The sequence below is a fragment of the Caretta caretta genome, chromosome 8, assembly GCF_965140235.1.
Source record: "Caretta caretta isolate rCarCar2 chromosome 8, rCarCar1.hap1, whole genome shotgun sequence".
In the NCBI taxonomy this organism is placed as follows: domain Eukaryota; kingdom Metazoa; phylum Chordata; order Testudines; family Cheloniidae; genus Caretta; species Caretta caretta.
In genome coordinates, this window is record NC_134213.1 from 94,734,376 (window position 1) to 94,757,484 (window position 23,109).

Here is a 23,109-nt window from a genome sequence, read left to right on the forward strand (position 1 = left end):
TGTGCAAAATTCAGATTTCTTTTTATAATGTGCTAGATCTGACACCTCCCTGCCCAAGGTGTGTGAAATCTGAATCTTGCTGCTTGAGTCCATCTGTACATGTGAAATAATTAACAACTTTATAAATTCACATTGAACATTTTACTATAAATACTGTTTACACAAGAGAAGTTTATTCCCATCTGTGATGCATGTTGTCACTATTGAAAAATAATTCTGATTAAAGGGAGCTTTTGCTTCGGGGCCCAGATTCAAAGCCCACTTTAGTCAATCGAAAGGCTCCCGCTGAAGTCATTTGGCCTAGGATTGGGCCCTCAGTGATTTTTTTTTTTTTTTAGTATGAAGCACGCAAAGCTGTGCTCAAGCAGGGGCATTATCTTGCTCCTTTTAAAGTAGATGTCAACAATTCCATTGATCTCAGTGACAGAGAATCAGAGCTGTAATGGAAGTCTGATGTTAGACCATAAAAGCATAGTGGAGGCTGGAAATGCTGAACTTGATCCAGCCCATGGGCCCTACTTATTATAGCATACATGGTACATAAAACTACGATTGTGCAATCTGCTCCACACGGACCATGTTTCGGGATCAGGGCTTAAGGTTCATTTGGCACTCCAACATTTACGTAGGCAGAATCAGTCAAATTCTCAATGGAGCTTTTATTTCTGAAATTGCAAATATAATTTTATGCACCCAAAGTTTGGCACACACTGTTTTTTCACAACAGTGTTTTTGATTGTGTACAAACTGATTTGTGTGTGTGCAAATCAGGTATGGGAGGCCCTTAAGTATCCTATTTGAATGTGTATAAATGGCAGTTTATGTGTGTAGAAATTCTGTTGTAAAATTTTGCATACCTAGAAGTTTGGCCATGTATTTAGAGGCAACTTTTGGAAAAGGTCATTCAACCATATAGCTCTAAATTTCAGTGCTTTCTCACTGCTGCTTAACGGGGGTAAAAATATGTATACCGTATATATTCGTTCATAAGCCAAATATTTTTGGTAAAAAAGTAACGCATCAAAGAGTGGGGGTTGGCTTATAAATGGGTCTATACCAAAATTTGATGATTTTAAACTCTATGAAATCATTGAATTGAATATCTAATACATTGTCATTTTGTTTTCCTGAAGCGTCTGCAGGCATGGAGCCCCTCAGTTCCCTGTTTGCTGTTGCCAGCCAATGGGAGCTGCGGGAAGTGGCTCTCCCATTGGCTGGGAACGGCGAACTGCGGCCACAGGGAGCTGAAGGGCTCCATGCCTGCAGACGCTCCAGGTAAACAAAACGTCGCGTCCCGCCAGTGGCTTACCCTGACAGGCTGGGAGCTAAATTTTGCCGACCCATTTATTGATGTCAATACTGCAGCCTTTTAAAGTTGCAAAGACTTTGTTTAGTGGACTAGGTTGGCTTGAAAGGAATACTAAAAGAGCAGTGCTGCAGATCCTCATAACATTTGACCCATGCATTTCACAAAATGCTCTGCCTTCCAAGCCAATCAGAAAAACACAATGAACGATAGTACTATAGCAATGGTGTCAGTCCGCTACTGTGTAATTTGATCTCTTCATGCATTTCTACCAATGGACCTCGTAAGTCTCAAGCCAATATGAAAATGTAACGTGCAGAATCCATGGAAATCTCTAATAAAATTGAAATAGCCTGTTATCCCCACAGACATGCCAATCTACAGGGCTGCTTTGAAGTAAACGAAGAACAATAATAATTTGACAGTGATAAAGCAGCTGACATTCCTATATAAAGTCCTACAAAATCTATAACTACAATAATAATAATCTATTTTCATAGTAGTAGTTAAAATGAAGACTGGTGAAATCAAAGGAAAAAGGTCAGCTTATCATGCAGCGTTCATACTTAGTTGTTGAATGTCCAGAAGCAAACAAGAATTGCGCAACTGCTTGTGAATTCTGTATCAATGAGAAGCAAGTAAGAGAATGGCGAAAAAATAAAACAACACTAAAAGACATGCCAAGAAACCAGAAAAAATGTCCAACGAGGTGCACTTCATTTCCTGAGCTGGAGAAAAGATCTCAATAATTGGGTTGTTGAATGTCAACAAAATGGGTACATTGTCACTAGAACAGGAATTCGTCTGCATGCTCTGCAAATGTCGAAAGATGACAAATACAACTCAGTAAAGCCATCAATGTTTGTCACATCAGCAGGTTGGTGTACTCACTTCATGAACCGTCATAGTCTCTGTCTTCGTCAGCGAACAAAGATAGTGCAAAAGCTGCCGAGAGATCTGGAAGAAAAAATCGAATCTTTCCAAAGGTTTATTATAAAATATCGAAAGGAATATGCATTTGAACTGTCACAAATAGGAAATATGGACGAAACACCGATGACATTCGATCTCCGAGCAACAGAACGGTAACTGGTGTTGGGGAAAAAACAGTTTTAATTAAAACCACTGGCCATGAAAAAATCCATTTTGCTGTGGTTTTATCGTGTTTGGCAAATGGATTAAAGCTCCCGCCTGTTGTTATTTTTAAAAGAAACACCTTGCCTAAAAACACGAAATTTCCTGCTGGTGTCATTGTACATGCACTTGAAAAGGGATGGGTGGATGGATGAAAGTGGGACTATTGAGTGGCTGGAAAAAGTGTGGAATAAGAGACCATGAGCACTTTTCAAGAAACCTGCTGTGCTCGTTTGGGACATGTTCAGGGCACACAAGATGGATGAGGTGAAAAATGTGGCCAAAAATATGAAAATTACTTTGGCTGCCTGAACAAACCCTTTAAAGGCAGGCTACACAAAATGTGGTCTGAATGGATGTACTCAGACATGGCGAAGTTGACAAAAGGGGGGAATCTTATGAAGCCCAAAATCAGTCTGGTTGCCCAGTGGATCAAGGACATGTGGGTGTCCATTCCCTCTGAAATGATAGAAAAATAATTTAGGAAATGCTGTATCAGCAATGCACTCGATGGGTCAGAAGATTATGCCACATTTGGTGACGACACAACAGAGACTGATGATGAGAAGCAGCGCCACTTCCTGCAGCTCCAACTGGCTGGGATTGGCAAACCGTGGCCACTGAGAGCTGAGCGGCTCCGTGCCTCTGAACGCTCCAGGTGAACAAAACGTCCTGATCCGCCAGCGGCTTACCCTGATGGGCAGGGAGCCAAATTTTGCCAACCCCTGAAATATAGGGTTGGCTTATGAAAGGGTCATACAGTTTATTTACTGTTTTTACCTATCCATCTTTGGGGCTCATCTTATACACGAACGGGCTAATGAACGAGTATATACGATGTACATACACACATTTAGTACAGTGTCTGAGCTTTCTTTTTAATTTATATCTTGTCAACTGTCTTATTAGGTCTGTCCAGGGCTGGCCTTAGGGAAAATTAATGCCCTGGATGAACTTGTGTTTTGGTTCCTCTGGCCCCAGTGAGTGTCCCCCCCACTGCCCCTGTCACTCGTGGGCTTCCCAGTCTCCCCACCCCTGCTTTGCCCCTAACCCCTGCAATCCCCTCCTCCTCTCTAGCCCCTGCACTCCCCCCTTTCATCCCTAACCACTGTACCCCCTTCTGCGCCCACACGGGGAAACTGACCTGGATGCACGGAGCTGTTGGCATTGCTGCTTGTTGCCCCCTTTGAACACTGCTCCACCTTTGTGCACCCCTAGGGGTCTGTGAGCAGGGGGAGCGAGGAGTGACATCAGGGCACTTTCCCCACCTGGGCTGTGTTAAGGGGAGAGCAGCAGCTCCTGATGCTCTGGTCGCCGCACAGCACAGCTGGGGAAAGTGACCTGGAGTTCTTTGCTCCCCACCCCCACACCTACCCCCCCACAGCCCTCTGGGGGCTTTCAAAGGAACTTTGGGGTGGGCGAGCAGTATCTGTGCATCGCTGCTCAAGCCCCCCCCCCCCATGTTCCTCTTCCGGGAGGAAGCAGGGAGAAATCTGGGTGTCCCGTTCCCCCCTCTGACGCCCCACAGCGCTTCCCTGTCAGCCAAGAGCCATTTCTGACACTACACCGCTGCATGGCACCCACTTGACCGCAAGTGCCCTGGGCGATCACCTGGCTGGCCCACCCCTAAGGTAGGCCCTGGGTCTGTCTGTCTGTGTGTCTGCCCATCAGATTATAGGTTGCGATTAAGCCAAGCTCGGTATGTAATTTAGGAAAAACATAATAATCCTTACAGGGCTCAGACCTTGTGGAGCATTTTACAGCTCAAAGCCGGTGTTAACAGATTTTATAACCCCCTAAAAACGTGGTTTGTAATAAAAATGCCCACAAGCTTCTAATTATAATTCTGTGAGATACTTTATTAATATAATGACATTCTAAGAAGCATAAATGCTAAACGAGATGGCTTGTCTGAAGTGGCCTAGATGTGACTTCCACTTTAACAGCAAGTGACAAACATACAGTGGTTTAATTAATGGGGGTAATATTAGGCTCTGAATCTCCTTTAGAGCTTCTGTCTCTGTTGGAGCATTCCGTGTATTGTGAATCTTCCCTAACAGTTAAAGCAAATGAACTAAAATAGCCTTTGGGCTATGTTGTAGCACTGTGTGGTTGGAAAAATTAATCCTGTGCCATTTTACATTTACTGTCTGTGAATCAAACTGTGAAAGCTAATTTAAAACCTTTCACACTTGGCTCGAATGAGGACTGTCAATGCTGGGAGAATGTTCAGTTGTACACAGTTAGCTCAAGGAGTTCTGGCTTGGATAGACCCATCAGCCTCAAAGTGCCAACGCGTAATGATTGCTCTGGTTACAAGAGAGAGTGTAAGGGTACGAAATTGCTACTAAAAACCTACGCTGTATAAAACCGAATTAGTGGACAACAGATAAAGAGAGCGCACTCCAGATAGGTAGCAAGGTCTATAGAAAGCAGAGACAGGAAGGGGGCTGAATTATGCGTTTGTGGAGAGGGAAGCTAAATATATGGAGAAACAATTGCTTTGACTGTGGTTTGAGAGACAAATCATGTAATTACCCCGCAATATGGTGATGATTTAGATCAGGGATGAGGAACCTTTTTTTCTATCATGGGCCATGGACCCACATTAAAAATCAGTCATGGGCAACACACAAGTAAAAAGCAGCTTAATTTAGTTTTTTTTGTAAGAGAGATAAATATAAAATGTTCAACTCACCCACTTTTTTAGTGTGATGGCCGAGGTTGCAAATTAAGTCCAAGAGCAGTTTTCCACACGGCAATCCTTGCAGCCCGAACACCGCAGTAGGCATGTGGGGCTCAGGGACACTACTGACTGTTCCACACTAGAGCGCCGGAAGCACGCGTGGCTGAGGATGAGGTGTCAAGGTTCCTTCCCCACTCTGAACTCTAGGGTACAGACGTGGGGACCTGCATGAAAACCCCCCTAAGGTTACTTTTACCAGCTTAGGTTAAAACTTCCCCAAGGTGCAAACTATTTTACCTTTTGGCCTTGGACTTCTGCTGCCACCACCAAATGTCTAACACCAGTTACTGGGAACGAGTCCGTTTGGAAACGTCTTTCCCCCCAAAATCCTCCCAAATCTTACACCCCCTTTCCTGGGGCAGGTTTGATAAAAATCCTCACCAGGTTGCATAAGTGACCACAGACCCAAACCCTTGGATCTTAGAACAATGAAAAAAGCAATCAGTTCTTGGAAAGAAACATTTTAATAGAAGAAACAGTAAAAAGAATCACCTCTGTAAAATCAGGATGGTAAATACCTTACAGGGTAATTAGATTCTAAACACAGAGAATCGCTCTAGGCAAAACCTTAAATTACAAAAAAGACACACAGACAGGAATATTCATTCTATTCAGCACAGCTATTTTCTCAGCCATTTAAAGAAATCATAATCTAACACATACCTAGCTAGATTACTTACTAAATTCTAAGACTCCATTCCTGTTCTGTCCCCGGCAAAAACATCACACAGACAGACCCAGACCCTTTGTTTTTCTCCCTCCTCCCAGCTTTTGAAAGTATCTTGTCTCCTCATTGGTCATTTTGGTCAGGTGCCAGCGAGGTTACCTTTAGCTTCTTAACCCTTTACAGGTGAAAGGATTTTTCCTCTGGCCAGGAGGGATTTTAAAGGTGATTACCCTTCCCTTTATATTTATGACATGAGGCATGCACCGTCAGGCTCCAGCGCTGGCCGTTGAGAGGTCACAACGCACTAGAGTGGCTGGAGGCTCCACCTTGCCCCAGCATTGCTGTTAAACAGCCGTTGCCTGCAGCTCACCTCCCTCCTTGTCCCCGCTGTTGTCTCTGCCCCCCCCCCCCACCCCCACATAGGCTACTGTCATAGGTCTGTATTTTTAGAAATACTTGCCACGGGCCGGTGAAATTAAGCAGCGGGCTGAGTCCTGTCTACGGGCCGTAGGTTCCCCACCCCTGATTTGGATGTCAGTTATGCCCTGTGGAGCTGGTGACTATCATGGCTCTCAAAGAAAGGCAGCTGCCGTGTATAGCGCTGGTGCAGTAAGGTGCTGATCATGTTCTGAGAGGTAGCAAGAGCCGGATTTTCAAAAGCACTGAAGCACCTAAAGATGCAGATAGACACTTCCTGGAATTTTTCAAAGTTTTGAAGCTGCCTAGGTGTTTAATTTTCATTGAAATCAATTAAAGTTGATGAGATTTAGGCACCTAGAGTGCTTTAGGTGTTTTTACAAAGCTCATTAGGCTCCTAGCTGCATCTTTATGTGCAGGGCTGTAATGAAAATCTTTGAAAACCTGGCCCCATGTGCCCCCAATGCCTGTTGAAGCACATGGGGGCTGACGATGCTCAGCACCTTTGAAAATGAAGGAGCTGATTTTCAGAAAATCTGAGCAATCCTACTAACTTCAGAGTGAGTTGCTGTGCAAAGAACTTCTGAAAATCGGGCCATTACTTTTTATTGTTTTTCCGTAAAACTAATATATGTACAGTATTGTACAGATTGAGATTGCAGAATAATTATCCAGACTGTAAAATTAATGGCCTTGTGTAGATCGGCATTTTCTTAATATTTTCCTATCAATCATATGTTAGCAATACCTGCAAATCATAGGAGTGGAAAAAACTGAAAAGTCAGGAAAAAAAGATTATTCATTGTTTGCTTTTTGTCTTCCATCATAAATGGCAGTGGCTCTTAGCGTAGCAGTAAATGAGGAGTTTATAGTATTTTCCAAAAGAAGATTACTACATACAGAAGTGATTCCAAATCTGTTTTGTTTGGAGTCACCCTTTTGCAACAGGCCATTCCTCTCACTTTCCCACCACAATGGACCTCTCATGTCACGCAGTTGCTGTGTTCCTCTGTTCTCCAGTCAGCAGCAGCGAGCTGCTAGGGTGAGGAAGCTTGCAGAACTTAAAAGTGCCAGAGATGCAGAGAGGCGGCAGGTGAGCTCAGGTGTTCCACAGGGGTGGGGCCAGTATTAGAGGAAACAGCTACAGCTATTGGCTCCAGTGTGAGACAAGAAGATTTTATTGTCATAATTCCATGGGGAAACTACTTTACTTGGACAGTCTGGCTGCTCAAAATATGATGAGATGCTCAGAGGAGATATTCTTCTACATCCATTTAGTTATGTGTGAGTAATGTATGGTGATCAATGGCATTTTGAAGAATGGGTTGGCTTCATATGTTCAGGCTGTTCTAAAGACTGGGTTAGAAAAATAGTTTGTCATACTAATAACAAAATCTGGATGACAAACTGATTGGGAGAAACTTCTGTGTTAAATTAAAATCAGAACCTAGGTGTATTCTTACATGTTTGCCACAATCATGTTTTATTATATGTGGTTTTCAAGGCACAAAGTATTACAGAAAATGTTCCAGTTAGTATCAGAAGCCTTTTAAGATTAGGGAAATATAATACATAATTTGATCTTTCTTATAGGCTGTGATCCTTTAATAATTTGCATAGTGGTATGCACTAACCCTTCTAGTTATGCAATCAACACACAACTTTTATTGCACCGTAACACACTATCAGTTTCCCCCGTTTTCAATTGGTTCCTTCGTCCACATTTGCTACATCACAGTGATATATACAAGGGAATTGCTTTGCTTGTAATGTAATGTCATATTATGTCCTCCCATCTTTCCTTCTTCTCTCCTCTAATTTTTCACCACCCTATATTCTATGATGAGTATTTTTGAAAAAAGAGTGTATTTTAAGTCACTGTGGTCTTGTTTCTCCTCTCCCCCTACCTTACATGGGAGTAAAGGAGGAAAACCCACCTGTACCCACGTGGAGGCGGAGTCAGGGTTGCAACCCTGCTGTTCTCACAAGAGCCTACAGTAACTTATCTGCAGGTTCAAACTGTGATCAGGGCTCTGCAAGTTAGAAGGGGAGAAGCACTAAGAACAGCTGAAGCCTCTGATATGCTTCCTTGGGGACTTAATGGATTTCTTAGCGGAAATAGACTCGCAAAATTAATTCCTGTTTACTAGAGGGATTAGGGTTAAAGTACAGGGGTAGGGCATATAACTAACAACAATGTAGATCCTGAGGAAGGAGCATTGCAGCCAGTTTGGGGAGAACAGACTAAAACTTCATTTATCACACAGACTAAAACATAAATCAGAATAAGGATGTGTCTACCTTTGGTCCTGAGCCATGTGTTTCTTTGAAAGTCATCAGTCTGCAGAAAATAGAATGGAAAACAAAACAGTCCAGAACCTTTCCCAGCTAACCAGACCATAATCCTTATTTCAGGTCCACTGAAGCCCCTTGCGGGGCAGGAGAACTAGCCTTTATTGGACTCTTTATGTACCTCAATGCAACATTTTCCCCAATTGCCTTGACTCACATTGACCCCTAGGTTAGAGCAGAGTTGGGCATCATGTTTTCTCTTTCTCTAATTTTGGCCTAATTCCTCCAAACCATATGCTGTTGACATAATGTATCACTCTGAGGGCACATCCCTGCCCAGGACTCTTAGCAATGCTAATCGGTGAATTCTTCAATATGTGCCATTGAATGAGTGGCACAGTTCACAGGCCTAACTCCCAAACCCACTATGATAAATATAAGATGCATCCGCATTGCAGTGCCCTTATTATTAGGGATCTACCAAATCTGTGGCCATAAAAAACATGTCACGGTCTGTGAAATCCAGTTTCCCCCATGAAATCTGGTCTTTTGTGTATTTTTGCTCCATACTATAGGGTAAAAGTATACAAAAGTGCAGTGTTTCTCAAACTGGGGGTCGCAAGGGGGTGAAAAGGGTGTCACAAGCCTATTGGAAGAGGGTCACAGTATTGCCACCCTTACTTCTGCGCTGCCTGCAGAGCTGGGCGGTCAGCCAGCAGCTGCTGATGCTTTCCATACCATGCTACTCTCACTTCTGCGCGGCTGCTGGCGGTGACTCTGCCTGCAGAGTTGGCACCTTGCCAGCAGCCGCTGCTCTCTGGCCACCCAGCTCTGAAGGCAGTGCAGAAGGGTAGCAATACTGTGACCCCCCCCCGTGAAAAATGTTGATTTCTCCGCAATTTAAGTAGACCCCCACTTACTATGTTGAATAGTGTCATTAACTGAGCCCGTCCATCCTGTGCACTGAATGAGGCAAGAATCCTCATAGTACGTGATCAAGTAATTAAAACATAGTACGTGATCAAGTAATTAAAGCCTATATCATAATGCATTAGAAAAGGGGAGCTGAATTAAGTTGCAAAGGCAATCTGAAGTGCTTAACTTTGCAACCTTAAAGTTCTTGTGATATAATTTTTGTTTGTAATTGCCTATGTTATTAAAAAAAGCAAACTGAAAAAACAGTCCATCGTACAACACCGTATTGACTGAAACATGATGAACCAGCTGGGTCGAACATTAGATCCAGCACAAAGACCTCTGCTACTTGAACTCATGGAGTAACTAATAGCAATAATTCTCACCCTCCTTGTGGACCAGTCCTAAAGGGGAATGAGACAAACATTTTGTTAGTGGATTTCATGGATATTTGCTGATAGGAGAGGGATAGTGAGACTTATGAATCTTGAGTTCCAACCAAGCGCTGCGGGGGGAGAGTTCTCTAGTGGAGTGGCTCTCAAACTTTTGTACTGGTGACCCCTTTCACATACCAAGCCTCTGAGTAACCCCCCCCCCCACTTATAAATTAAAAACACTTGTTAATATATTTAACACCATTATAAATGCTGGAGGCAAAGCGGGGTTTGGGGTGGAGGCTGACAGCTTGTGACCCCCCATGTAATAATCTCGTGACCCCCTAAGGGGTCCCGACCCCCAGTTTCAGAACCCCTGATCCAGTGAATATGGCCCCTTTGCCTATTTCCCTCCAAGTTTGACCCTTTCTGCCTTGTCCCCGCCAATCTGACCCTGTCTCTTCCCACTTCTGGCTCCTGTCCTGTTTGCATTCTCCTTGCCTACACAGTCCCTGTCTCTATTCTTCGTGCTGTTCATCCCAGTCTCCTTGCCCAGACAGTCCTAGTTTTGTCTTCAGGACTCCCCATCTGAATTCCAGTCTCCCTCCTCTTCCAGTCTGTCTCTCCATCTCAGTCCCAATCTGCTTGCCCAGTCGTTCCCTGTTTCTGACACCTGCCTCTTGGCTCCTCATCAGATCTGTTTCTCTCTTAACCTCCTCTCTGACCTTCAGTCATCCCTGCCCACCCTTGATCCCCGCTCCCACTGGCTCCCAGTTCAGTTTCCCCCTACTTTTCCTTCCCCTCCCTGGATCCTTGTCCCAGTCTCCCTTCTTGAAGCTCTTTGACCGGGCTGTTTGACCAGCTAGTCCCAGCTCTCCCCCACTGGTCTTTGTTACCCTAGCTCAGGGGTGGGCAAACTTTTTGGCCCGAGGGCCACATCTGGGTGGGGAAATTGTATGGGCCATGAATGTAGGGCTGGGGCAGGGGATGTGGGTGCAGGAGGGAGTGCAGTGTGCAGGAAGGGGCTCGGGGCAAGGGGAGCGAGGTGCAGGAGGGGACTCAGGGAAGGGGGTTGGGGTGCAGGAGTTTGCCCTCCCCTGCACTAGCTCCTCATGCAATCTCAAACTTGCTGCAAACTTGTTCCCTCTGCTTGCTTACTCCCCTTTCTTACTTCCATTTCCCACACTTGCTCCCAGGCTTAGTCTCCTTACATAGCCAGTCACAGCCTCCCTTCGTGCCTCCCTGTGTCCCTGTCCCAGTCTCCTTGACCAGCCAGTCACAGCCTAGCCTACCCTGGCTCCCAGCCTTCTCTTTCTCCCACCCACCCAAATCCCAATTCCTGGTTCCCCACACCCCAGTACCCAGTGCCAATCTTCTTGCCCACTCAGTACTAGTTTCTCCCTATTAATCCTGTGGTACCGAGTCGCTGACACTTCCCCACACACACTTCAGTCCCAGCATCGGTACGTTTCGTGTCCCAGTCTACTTCTTTGCTTCCCCTAGAAAAAGTAGAAGCTGTGAGGGGATGGACTCTTTGGAGATGTTAGCTACTAAACTCTAAGTAATCTCACTGCGTTCGTGCAAATTGAGATTTTTTTCAAAGACTTAGAACTTGGCCACATATGGGGATGGCAAAAGTCATGTCCCTGATGCAGAGGCCACCACCAGGCCAAATTTCAGGGAAATTGCTACAAAACGGGAATGCTCGAGCTTCTCAAAACAAAAGTTGCCATAATTTTTTTCACATCAGGAAACAATGTATTTTTCCTTAGCGTCATCCTCAGAAACAACTAAACTGTTTTGGCTGCAACTTTCCAGTAAAAATCAGCCTGAGGCAGACAACCAGCGTGGAAAATTTCAGCCCAAACGTTTAAAATTTGGCAAAGGTATTAGCCACTTAAAACAGAGTCTTCTAATGGGTAGTGTCCTTCAGCCTAAATAAGTGATGCTACCAGCCTCACGAAAATAATAATAAAAATTCCTCGGTGGTAATGATAAAAAACACTGCAATAAAACTCTTGTAAAATGCAGTTTTGACCAAAAATACTGCAGTGTTTGTGAAGCTACTAGTTTACAATACTTGCTGTCAGTTGCTGGAATTACTAAATCTGGTGCTTATTACTTATATGGCCTGCTAACCTCTATAAATACTATTGAATTGGAAGTATAAAATGTTAAATCAACACTTCCCAGCTTACTATTAATGAATTTGGAAATAAAGCCAGAAATGGGCACTTGTTTTGGAGAATTTAAAAGAAACAATATTTCTGCATGGGTTGATGAACATAATCTTTTCTATTTTAACCTAATCTAATGCCATCAGTTATTGAGTATTTGTTATTGATTTCAGGGCTATACATCATGTTATATTAGATTTTTCTCTATCCAAAAGATTTAGTGATGAGCAACCTGCCATGCTCTCAGTATTTCAGCAATAGTGTCTCTGAAGATGAAATCTGATACAGATGTGTTTTAAAAGAGAAATACTGGAGATTGTCCTAGAATTAATGAATGTGATGCATATTAGCTTTCTTAAATCTAAACATAATGAAGAACTGAACTGTTGATAACACTGGAAAGGTTTTAAAAGAGGAGGATAATCAAGTCAGGGATAATTAGACTTGCTATTTAAATATTCAGAAAGCAAAAGGAACATCTGAAAAGGCAGAATGAAGTTATAGTGGCAGAAGACTAATGTAAAAATGAATTATAAGCAATAAAATCATATCTCCTTGACTTTATAAGTGTAAAATAATAAGCAGTATGGAATCATGGAGATTTTAACCCTAAGTAACCCACGTTACAAACCAACTATAGTGCTTTTAGTACAGAGGCAGCTGTGCAGCAAAGTTTGGATCAGGGTTTCACTCTGCCCCAAAGTTTGAGGATATTAAATCTGGGGCTTTGGTTCAGCTCATAGTTGAGCGAGACAGCCATGATTCAAATACTGAACCCTTTGCTCCAAAGTTTGAAACTGGAAGTTTTGGTGCAGCAGAATGTGTAGCATATACTGAGCTTTTTGTAATAAACCTAGCTGTTTGTGTGAGTAGGATATAGCTGTTTTGGTGTATCATAGTTTTTAAAATTGGACTCTACTCTACACCTGTAATTTGTGGACGCACACAGTGTCAGCTGGACATGCTTCCAGTAGTCATCCATTTGGACATCTAAGTGATTTTAATTGTGCCGCTAGCTTTCTGGGAGTTCAAAAACAAGTTTGTGATTGTGTGTCCACTGGGCTGAAAATATGGACCAAAGTGTTTAAACTTGAGTTCCTAAATTTAGACACCTAACTGCATGGCTTGCTTTTTTTCAGAAAACCTGAGCACCTGCAGCTTCAAATGAAAACCGGATAATTTATTCAGGTGCCTTGCAAGTTTAATAAATTGTGTATTTAAGAGACATAGTTCATTCAAAAGCACCCGAGTCATTAAGACATTTTGAAAATCAACCCAGAAATTGCCTAGAAGAATCCAGAGGTACCCTTTTAATGGTATGAATGTATAAATCAAAATAAGTAAAGAAATATGGATCCAGATACCTAATTTTGGGTACTCATGTTTGAAAATGTTGGCTTTGGTTCTAGCTCTCCAATCTGGACTTCCTAGCAATTTCTTTAACAAGTATGACAAAGATCAGCACAAGCTGTTAGCATATTATGAGGAATAAACAATTTACATAGACCTTGCTGGAAAACTGAGTATTTTTCCACAGAAAATTTCAACTTTTTATTAAAAACCAAAACATTTTCAGCCAAAAACTACAGACATTTAACATGAAAATTTTCATCTACTTGACAATCCAGTTTTCTATCAAAATATTTTGATGGAAAAATTTTGATTATCTCTAAGTGGTATAATCTTTTTTACAGTTTATTTTTTGTTAAATGTGTGTAGAACAGCAAATTAGCTATAATATGGCAGCAATAAAAACTAATGAAATTTTAGGTTGTGTATGCAGGCATCTTATCACAGGCATTGGGGATATTGTCCCACTGCCTGATACTGGTGATATGGCACCTAGAATACCAAGCAGTTCTGAGTATCTCAGTATCAGAAAGCTGTCATCAAATTGGGGAGTTAAAACAAGTATTGAAGTGATTTAAGAGTGCAGAGAGTGACTAAATGCTTATAGTAGTAGTTTGACTAAGGGTATGTCTACATTGCTAATAAAAGATGTGTTCAGATCTTGGGTTAACTAACCCACATTAACTAACTGAGATTAAAATAGCAGTGAAGACACAGCAATGTGGCTTTTAACTCAGGATAGCAGCTCAAGTTCAACCCCAGACTCCTCTATAGGTAGTGCCCTACCAAATTCAGGGTCCATTTTAGTCCATTTTAGATTAGGGTTAAAGTACAGGGGTAGGGCATATAACTAACAACAATGTAGATCCTGAGGAAGGAGCATTGCAGTCAGTTTGGGGAGAACAGACTAAAACTTCATTTATCACACAGACTAAAACATAAATCAGAATAAGGATGTGTCTACCTTTGGTCCTGAGCCATGTGTTTCTTTGAAAGTCATCAGTCTGCAGAAAATAGAATGGAAAACAAAACAGTCCCTTAGTCATGGGATTTTAAAAATTTTACGTTTCATCATTTCAGCTATTTAAATCTGAAACTTCACGGTGTTGGGGTCCTGACCCAAAAAGGAGTTGTGGGGGGTCGCAAGGTTATTGTAGGGGGGATTGCGGTACCTCTACCCGTACTTCTGCGCTGCTGCTGGCAGGGCGCTGCCTTCAGACCTGGGTGCCTGGCTAACAGCCGCTGATCTCCAGCCACCCAGCTCTGAAGGCAGCACAGAAGTAAGGGTGGGAATACTGCAGTCCTCCTAAAATAACCTTGTGACCCCCCTCAAACTTCCCTTTGGGTCATGACCCCCAATTTGAGAAACTTTGGTCTCTCCCGTGAAATCTGTATTGTATAGGGTACAAGGACACAAAAGACCAGATTTCACAGGGGGAGACCAGATTTCATGGTCTGTGGCATGGTTTTCACGGCCACGAATTTGGTAGGGCCCTACCTATAGGCTTTAATTTGAGCTGCTAACCTGAGTTAAAAGCTGAGTTGTCTTCACCGCTATTTAACCTGAGTTAGCAAATGTGGGTTAGCTAACCCGAGATAAGAACACCTCTTTTTGTGGTGTAGACCTACTGTTTGTGAACGATACAAGCATTTGAAGGGTGTGAACAGTAAAGAGAGAGAGGGTTTGCTTGAGATGTTTCCTAGCTGAAATTTGCGGAAGGGTGATTCATGCTGAATATTAGGGGGGAAATCTATTTGAATGTGTAATAGTCCCTGGAGGGAAGAGATGGAAGTCCTATTTCTCGAATCACCTAAAAGTGCATCGGATGAAGACTGTCAAGAACAACTCTGCATTGGTAGGAACATGAGTTAAGATGGTCTTCAAGGTCTTTCTCATCTCTGATTTCTATAATTCTTAATTTAAATGGGTAACATAAACATTACATATCTTCCATAGCCAATATTAATATTCCTTGCTGTTAATTTTATGGGATTAAAATCAGTCAGTCATAGGAGACAATTTTATTGCATGCTACTTTATCTGACATGGTTTAATTGGAAAACAAATGCAGCCTTACTACACTGTGCAGCGGTCCTGTTAGATTTCATGAGCTAAGGAAGGTCAGGCCTGATTAATACTGTACATGGCTAGATAGCTTCCAAGGAACACATTGGTGCTGTAGGATATGTGTTGGTAACTCAGGAGTTGCATTCTTCATTATGAATTAGCTAGAGGGCACACTGCTGCCAAAGTGCTGTATTGTAAATGAGAAATAAAATCGAGGTCTTGACCACGAGTAGTCATTAGAGTTCCCATGGCAAAAGAGTAGGGGTGTTTAACCCAGTTGTCCTGGCAAATTCCAAATGGGGTAATTAAATTCTGCATTGCTAAATTCCCTCTGGCTTTAACTGGATTAGGTACTTTTCACCTTTAGTCTTGAAACTCTGTTGTTAAACAACTACAGTTTTTTCACCCAACGAATGTCTCCATTTCAGAGTGAGTGATGTGATCCCTATATGTAGTCTGCGTCAGCTTAAGCTTGCCAGATGCTGTGGGAGATCCTGCATGGTACATTAATACAAGGTAGTTTATTTACTCATTTGTAATTGATCGTCTGTGTCAGACTGAGTTTGGGGTTACCTTTGGCCGCTCTCTCCGCTTGAAAGCCTATGTTGAAAGTGTCAGCTAGAGCAGCTGTTGTCTTTGCCAGATCCAGAAAATCCTCCCAGTTCTGTCAGATGTGGACCTCCCTCTAGTCATACACATCTTTCTTACCGCCAAACTAGGCAGTGGTAATGTGATCTGAATCAGATTGCCTTTCAGTTTGATCTAGTCTGTTCAGTTTCAGAATGCGACCAGTTACTTGCTCCTTAAGGGCTTGATCCTGCAAGGTGCTGAGCACCCTGGCTCTGATCCAGCAAAAGCACTCAACCACATGCTTAACTTTAAGAAAGTGAATAATTGTCCCATTGAAATCAGGTAGGCTACTCATGAGTTTAAAGTTAAGCAAGTGCTTAATGCTTTGCTAGATTAGGGCTAGAATGCTGAGCACATTGCAGGATCAAGCCTTTAAGGAGCAAGGAATCTGTTACACCCCCAAATGTACGCTGGCTGCCCGTGTGCCCATAAATTCAATTCAGGGCATTTGTTTATAAAGCTCTTCATAATGTGTCCAGCTGTTTGTTTTAGGATTTATAGTATGAAGCTTTTTTTCCCATACACAGTGTAATACTGCAGAGATTTTAATCCATGAATTGAGATATCCAGAAGGTTTAAATGGTGTCGAGGGCTTAGTGCCCCGGGTGAATCCGACCCTAGTTCATATAGAGACGTTAATTTCTGGAAAATACAAACTCTTTCATGTGGATGTGTAATTTAGATTAGCTCACTTAATGGTTCACCTAGCCCTCATGATAGCTAAAGTTAGAACGTATGAGCATCGCTGGCCTGTTAATCTAAAATGTTTTAGTCTGCATAAAAATGGAATGTATTAATTTGTTGACGTTAACTAAGTCTCAGTGCGATGTCTGCTTGGATTTAGTTGCATTTTTCTGATGACAGAGCTCTATCTGGCTTTTTTTCTGACCCAGACATATGTATTTTATTTATTCTTCTTAATCTTGTCTGTGTTATCTTCACTGTACCCCTCTAAAAGAAAATCCAAAATATATAACCCCATGCTGGACTTCAGGGATGCCTCTGTTGTACTTAAAAATTATTTTAAAGATGGGCCTTTGGACTTCCTTTTCTAGACTGGGTTAAAGAACAACGTAGTATAATTATGGGCTTTGGGAAGGGTTGTCTTGCCATAGCCTCAGCAAAGATGTTTGAAAGAAGAAATATTTGGGAGGAGAAGACATCCTTATGTTAATTTCCTATAGCTCTTATTAGAAACTGATACCCCTTCCATCTTATGGAATTTAATACGGAATTATATCCCTGTTTAAAAATGTCACAGAATTGTTAAAAATATAGAAATAATTCTATTCCCTATTAAATTCTGTACAGTTTAAAGCCATTTCGGTAGCATCCTATTTCTTCTTCTAGAGTAAATTCTCTAGGATGTTTCTGTATCTTGACAAAAAACCTATTTACTGTGGGCTTGACTGTGTTGAGGGTGAAAGAGGAGCTCCCCTCTCTCCTACTCCCGTTGCACCCAGGATTGTGTGAGTTCAGTGCTGCTGCTGCTGGGACGAGGCTCCCCAGAGAGCCAAGGGCCGAAAGGACCTGCTAGACCAGTGGTGGGTAACCTGCAGCCCGTTAGGGTCATCCGCTGGCAGGCTGCAAGACTGTGTTTACATTGGCCGTCCTCAGGCACGGCCGCCCACAGCTCCCAGTGGCCACGGTTTGCCATTCCCAGTCAAAGGCTCCTCACTGCAGACTGTGTGAGGGATTTTAATATGTTTAGAAAGTAAGAGTGTGTTTCGGTGAAACTACCAACCTGGCTAGGTCTATCAGCTTGCTGAACTGTCTTACTGTTTAACATTTCTCCACTATAATAATTCAGGGAATCTCTCTTGAGGTTTTAGTGTGGCAATATGTTTGTTTTATGAGTCCTTTCCATATGCCCCAAGGCTTGTCATTTAGGCCCTGATTGTGCAAATACATGGTCTGAAGTGGACCTTTCAAACTACATGAAGATTTCAGTAAAATTTTTTCATGGACATAGAATCTGCATCTTTTTGCAGATTCAAAGGCCATAATCAATATGTTTTCACTGTGAATGATACAAATAAAAAAATCATAAAATGATTTCAAAACAAAATAACCCAAGCAAAAATTTACACAGGATTAAAATTTGGTCCATCTTTTTGTACTGCATACACTTTGGGACAAGGGCTGTTTTTCTCTGTTTGGAAAACACCTGGTTAATTTTCAGCATACTGTACGTAAATAATAACAGTAATGTGCAACTGCTTAGAATCGGAGGTTTTAATGAAGGCATTTTGCACTTTTACCACAAATTGGATTTCCACTGATGTCAAAAAGTGTGTAATGCACTCAGAAATAATTTGCTTATGAATTTCAACTCGGTTAAAATACTATCTGTGAGCAGATAGCTGTTCTCTTAATTATTTATTATTTGAAATTATTAACCCATTTCTTTAGTAACTAATTTTTGGTCTGAAAGCCATTCTTGAACAGCTATTTTGGGGAAAATGTTTGAGATTTGTGCAGTGTTAGTTTCATAAATCACTTGGCATTGTTTCTGATTTTGACGGGCTGAATTATGTAATGAAGGCGCACAGCACAATGTGTGATATTTTTTGGCTACTGGAAAATTGCTTTTGGTGAATATTTGAGCTTAAAGTGAACTTTTCTCAAGTATTGTGTGAGTAGATTTCAGTTGCTGGAATATTCAAAATACATATATTTATTTATGCTGCACAGAATGAGCACAGACAGTCAGAATAAATTCCATGTCCCAGTATACAAATATACATAGAAAACTCTTTATATTTTACCCCTTGCTCTGTTAATCTGTGAACCAGTGTAAGAAATAAGTGCTTGGGTATGTGGAAATCAATCATCAATCCCTTTACAGCGAGACAAAGTACTCAGATTAGTTTTCCTGATACTCTGCTGAATGGAAACGATGGTCACATAGAAAAAAGGAGTGGTATATAAACAGCATGGCATGATTTTTCACTGTTGACATTAAGAAAGTTTGTTTTCTTTGCTGGAAGGAAATAAAATATTCAGCAATGCTAATGGCACAATTTATAAGCTAAATTTTAGGACCATCTGAGCAAAACTAAAATGTGGCTTGGGAAAGTTAGTGTGAAATTCACCTCTCTGCTGAGACAGCATGTTAAATCCTATTTCAAAATAGGGCTGAAGTGAGACTTTGCACAAGCATTGTGCTGGTCTTCTTCGTGGGGCTGCATTTCACCCAAAGTGAATAAGAAACAGATCTTTAGTTCAGTCTCACTGGTAACATTGAGAAAATGATCTTGAAATAATATATATGTATAAGCAGCTGCACTCAGCTATTATTCAGAGGGTAGGAAGTGAATAGGTTCACATTTGCTTCAACTTACTTGGCCACTTCAAAATGTGGGAAGGCTGTCCAGGTCTTGTGACATGAGACTTTAATTGGCTTAGAGAGTTTAAGAATTTAGAAGGCTGATTTTAAGAGTATTTATGTACCGTATATACTTGATCATAAGCAGGTTCGTTTAGAAGCTGACCCCCCCAAGATGGATAAGTAAAAATGGAAAATTTGTATGACCCATTCATAAGCCGACCCTATAGTTCAGGGTTCAGCAAACTTTGGCTTCCGGGCCATCAGGATAAGCCGCTGGCGGGCCGAGATGGTTTGTTTACCTCGAGCATCTGCAGGCACAGAGGTAAACCTAAGTAAACAATCTGTCCTGGCCTGCCAGCGGCTTATCCTGATGGGCCGGGACAGCAGCTGGTGGGGGAGAAGCTGGGGGTCAGAGGAGTAACCCCTCTGACCACCCCCCACATGACCCCACCCCTAGCCCGGGACCCCCACACTCTCCCCATCCCATCCCTTCCCACCTTATCTGGGGAGGGCCAGGGGAGGATGTCTCTGGCCTGGCCGGAGCTGCTCCAGCAGGCTGGGCAGTGTGGCTGCAGCATGTTCCAGTGGGCTGAGACGGGCGGTGCGGCCACACCCTGCTCTGGTGGGCGGGGCCGAGCGGCACGGCTGCAGCTGCTTCGGAGGCTTCGGGGAGAGCAGCGTGGCCGCAAGTGGAGAGACTCTGGCCCTGCCTCTTCCCTTCTGGCGCTGCTGGCTGTGCTGCCCCTCCTTGCCCCCTCTGTAGGGGGGAGGGGCTGCATCCCACCTCTCCCGCTCTCTATACCCGTTCATAAGCCGACCCCCTTCTCTGATGCTTCCCTTTTTTACTAAAAAAAATTCAGCTTATGGATGAGTATATATGGTAAGTAAAAAAGGGTAGTGTCCCTGAGATTGCTTTTACCTTCTCGCTAGAGATGTTGCAGACTGGCTACTTAGCACTTTCCTCTAGCATGATGATTACACCATTTCGCCTTAGTAATCATTTAACAGCTCTAATTACAGTATGCTGTGATCCCGGCTATGTACTTTGTTCTTTGTCCCTTCTTAGTCTTTAGTTCCCTTCCTTTTCTTCATGGTGTTGAGTGGTTGCCAAATGAATATTTCTTCTTCAGCATTGCAAAAAATATATCCCGCAGACATAGCTTTGGTAATGTACAAATTTGCTTTTTGTGTTGCTTTAGAATTACAGTATTGTAAACTAGAGTGACAGGGCTATTTTGTGATCTCGCCTACACATGAGTGTAACTCCCCTGACATTCATGGAGTTACACCAAGTTTATAGTGATGTGCCTCCATTAAAATCAATGAAGTTACCCTATTATAGGCTGATGTAACTCCATGTTTTTATATTAGTGTGACTGTATTGACTTTAATGGAGTTACAATAGTTTTATACTAGTGTAAGCGAGATCAGATTCAGGTCCTATATTTGTGAAACGTATGTCTTGGTGGTATTTGTTTGTGTGTGTTTGGTTGGTTGGTTGGTTTTTTTTATACTGAAAGCAGAAATTAGAATTTTTTCCAGTGCTGTATAGACATATTAAAGTCCAGATATATTGCGATCTTGCGGTAATACAAGTGACATGAAAAAGACATTCAGTTAATTCAGTTTCATTCCTAAAATAGTAAAATGCTACCCAAATCTGTGGGATTTCCTGTGCTCCCTGGGCATACAGCCTTTTTGCCCTCTCTATTCTAATGAAAAGGGATGATGTTGAGTTTTTAAGTATGTTTCTTTTTGTGCCCTAATCTTTGTTATTTGTAATACCCTTTTAAAAGCTTTGAAAAAAACCCCAAAACCATGGCTGGAAGTGAGTGCTGATTTCTAAGCTCTTGGTGACAGAACATTAGATTACAAAAACGATATATACTTTATTTAGGTCCCTTTTGCAGAACAACCCCCATAAGAGGGGGAAATTTACTGTAAAGATTCACCTCATAGGGTATGTTTACACTGCAAATGAAGGTGTTGATTGTACCATGGGTAGGCACACCCATGCTAGCTTTGCTCTAGGTAGCATAGATAACAATAATAGTGTAGATGTGGTGGAATGGGCTTCAGCACGGGCTGGCAACCCAAGTAGATACCCAGGCTCCCCAATGAGCAGGTACTCAAATGGCTAGCCTGCGCTGAACCCTGTGCCACCATGATTCAAGCCCACGGGGGAGCCTGGGGATGCACTTGAGTTGCTAGCCTGTGCTGCCACCGTTGCACTCCCGTCGTCACCTGTGCCGCGTAGATTAAAGCTAGCAATAGTATGGCTTACCAGGCTACAGTCGCCTCGTCACTCGCCGTATAGACATACCCAGAGTTGGAGCTGCGTTTTTCACTTCCACGGGCAGAGGCCTGAGACCTGAGTACAACCTCTGGGTTCCGGAGATCCCTTGAGGGAGTGCAGAGCACAAGCCCACACTCCTCTCTCTACCTCCCTAGGGTCTCCTACCCCATGAGCACAAGGTTACTTCCTCAGCGGGTGTTGCATGCTCTCATAGCGAAGTAGAAGTACAGAATGGAGTTAGTACTGCTTTTAGTAGTATTAGCCCAAGCAGATTTCCAAGCACGAGTATGCCATAGTCAGTGGCTTCTTCCTTATTCCACTCCCTCTTGCCTTGCAGTCAGCCCTGTGATATGTCAGATATTGGAAGCAGTGGGGCTACTCGTGGTAGTGAGCGGTACTCTCGGAAGTAAGTGGCCATGGATTTCCAAACAGTGGGATTCAAAAGGGGATTGGACATTTATAAAGATAACAGGAATATCCAGAGTTGTTATAAATCATATCAACAATTTTGGAAGAGATGTTAAACCTCATGTTTCAGGATCTAAGCCTATCTCTAACTATTAGAGAGTAGGATGAGACCTAGTGTGGGGGACAGATTGTCTTACATTTGCCTTCTGTAGGGTCTTACAGCTTTATGTGAAGCATCTTGTGTTGGTCATAATTGGAGACAGAATGCTAAGCAAAGAGGACCTGGCATCTGATCCAATCTGGCTTTTCCTGTGTTCTGAGTATTGGATTTTTTAAGTATTCTTTATTGAAATTATGTTGGAGATATAGTGTTTTTCAGGTGTATTGCAAATCCCCCTAGGGCAGGGGTGGGCAAACTTTTTGGCCTGAGGGCCACATCGGGTTTCCGAAATTATATGGAGGGCTGGTTAGGGGAGGCTGTGCCTCCCCAAACAGCCAGGTGTGGCCCAGCCCCCGCCCCCTATCCGACCCCCCCTGCTTTTTGCCCCCTGACGGCCCCCCCAGGACTACTGCCCCGTCCACCCCCCCATCTCCTGACCGCCCCCGGAATCCCTGCCCTCTGCCGCTACATCCAACCCCCCCCCCCCTTCCTGACTGCACCCCTGGGACTGCTGTCCCCATTCAACCCCCCCGTTCCCTGCCCTCTGACCGCCCCAACCCCTATCCACGCCCCTGATCACCCCCCTGTACTCCACTGCCCTCTATCCAACCCCCCCTGCTCCCTGCCCCCTTACCATGCTTCCTGGAGTACCAGTGGCTGGCAGCTCTACAGCCGCGCCGCCCAGAGCACCAGGACAGGCAGCCATACCGCCCAGCTGGAGCCAGGCACACCGCTGTGCAGCACAGAGCACCGGGTCAGGCCGCGGCTCTGCAGCTGCGCTGCCCAGCAGGAGCTTGCAGCCCTGTTGCCCAGAGCATTTCACCGGCGGTGTAGTGAG

General features: G+C 43.2%; 1 protein-coding gene and 1 long non-coding RNA gene across 22 annotated transcripts in view; one reads left to right on the plus strand and one right to left on the minus strand.

The window, feature by feature from the left end:
- The window catches only part of DAB1 (DAB adaptor protein 1), a 697,001-nt gene that overhangs the window by 478,391 nt on the left and 195,501 nt on the right, over positions 1-23,109 (plus strand). Inside the window, exon 1 of one of the 21 annotated variants that reach the window (XM_075131813.1) lies at positions 20,122-20,287. The exons of 19 other annotated variants lie outside the window; for them this stretch is intronic. The gene's annotated coding sequence lies outside the window, so the exon portion shown is untranslated. Of the gene's footprint in view, positions 1-20,121; positions 20,288-20,472; positions 20,573-23,109 lie in introns of those variants that run through there. One more of the 21 variants, XM_075131809.1, reaches the window with a different exon arrangement.
- Positions 6,282-23,094, minus strand: LOC125641087 (uncharacterized). Its single transcript, XR_007357985.2, has 3 exons — positions 22,906-23,094; positions 14,343-14,382; positions 6,282-9,881 (listed from the first exon to the last, which is right to left on the minus strand). It is a non-coding gene; the product is annotated as an uncharacterized LOC125641087 (long non-coding RNA).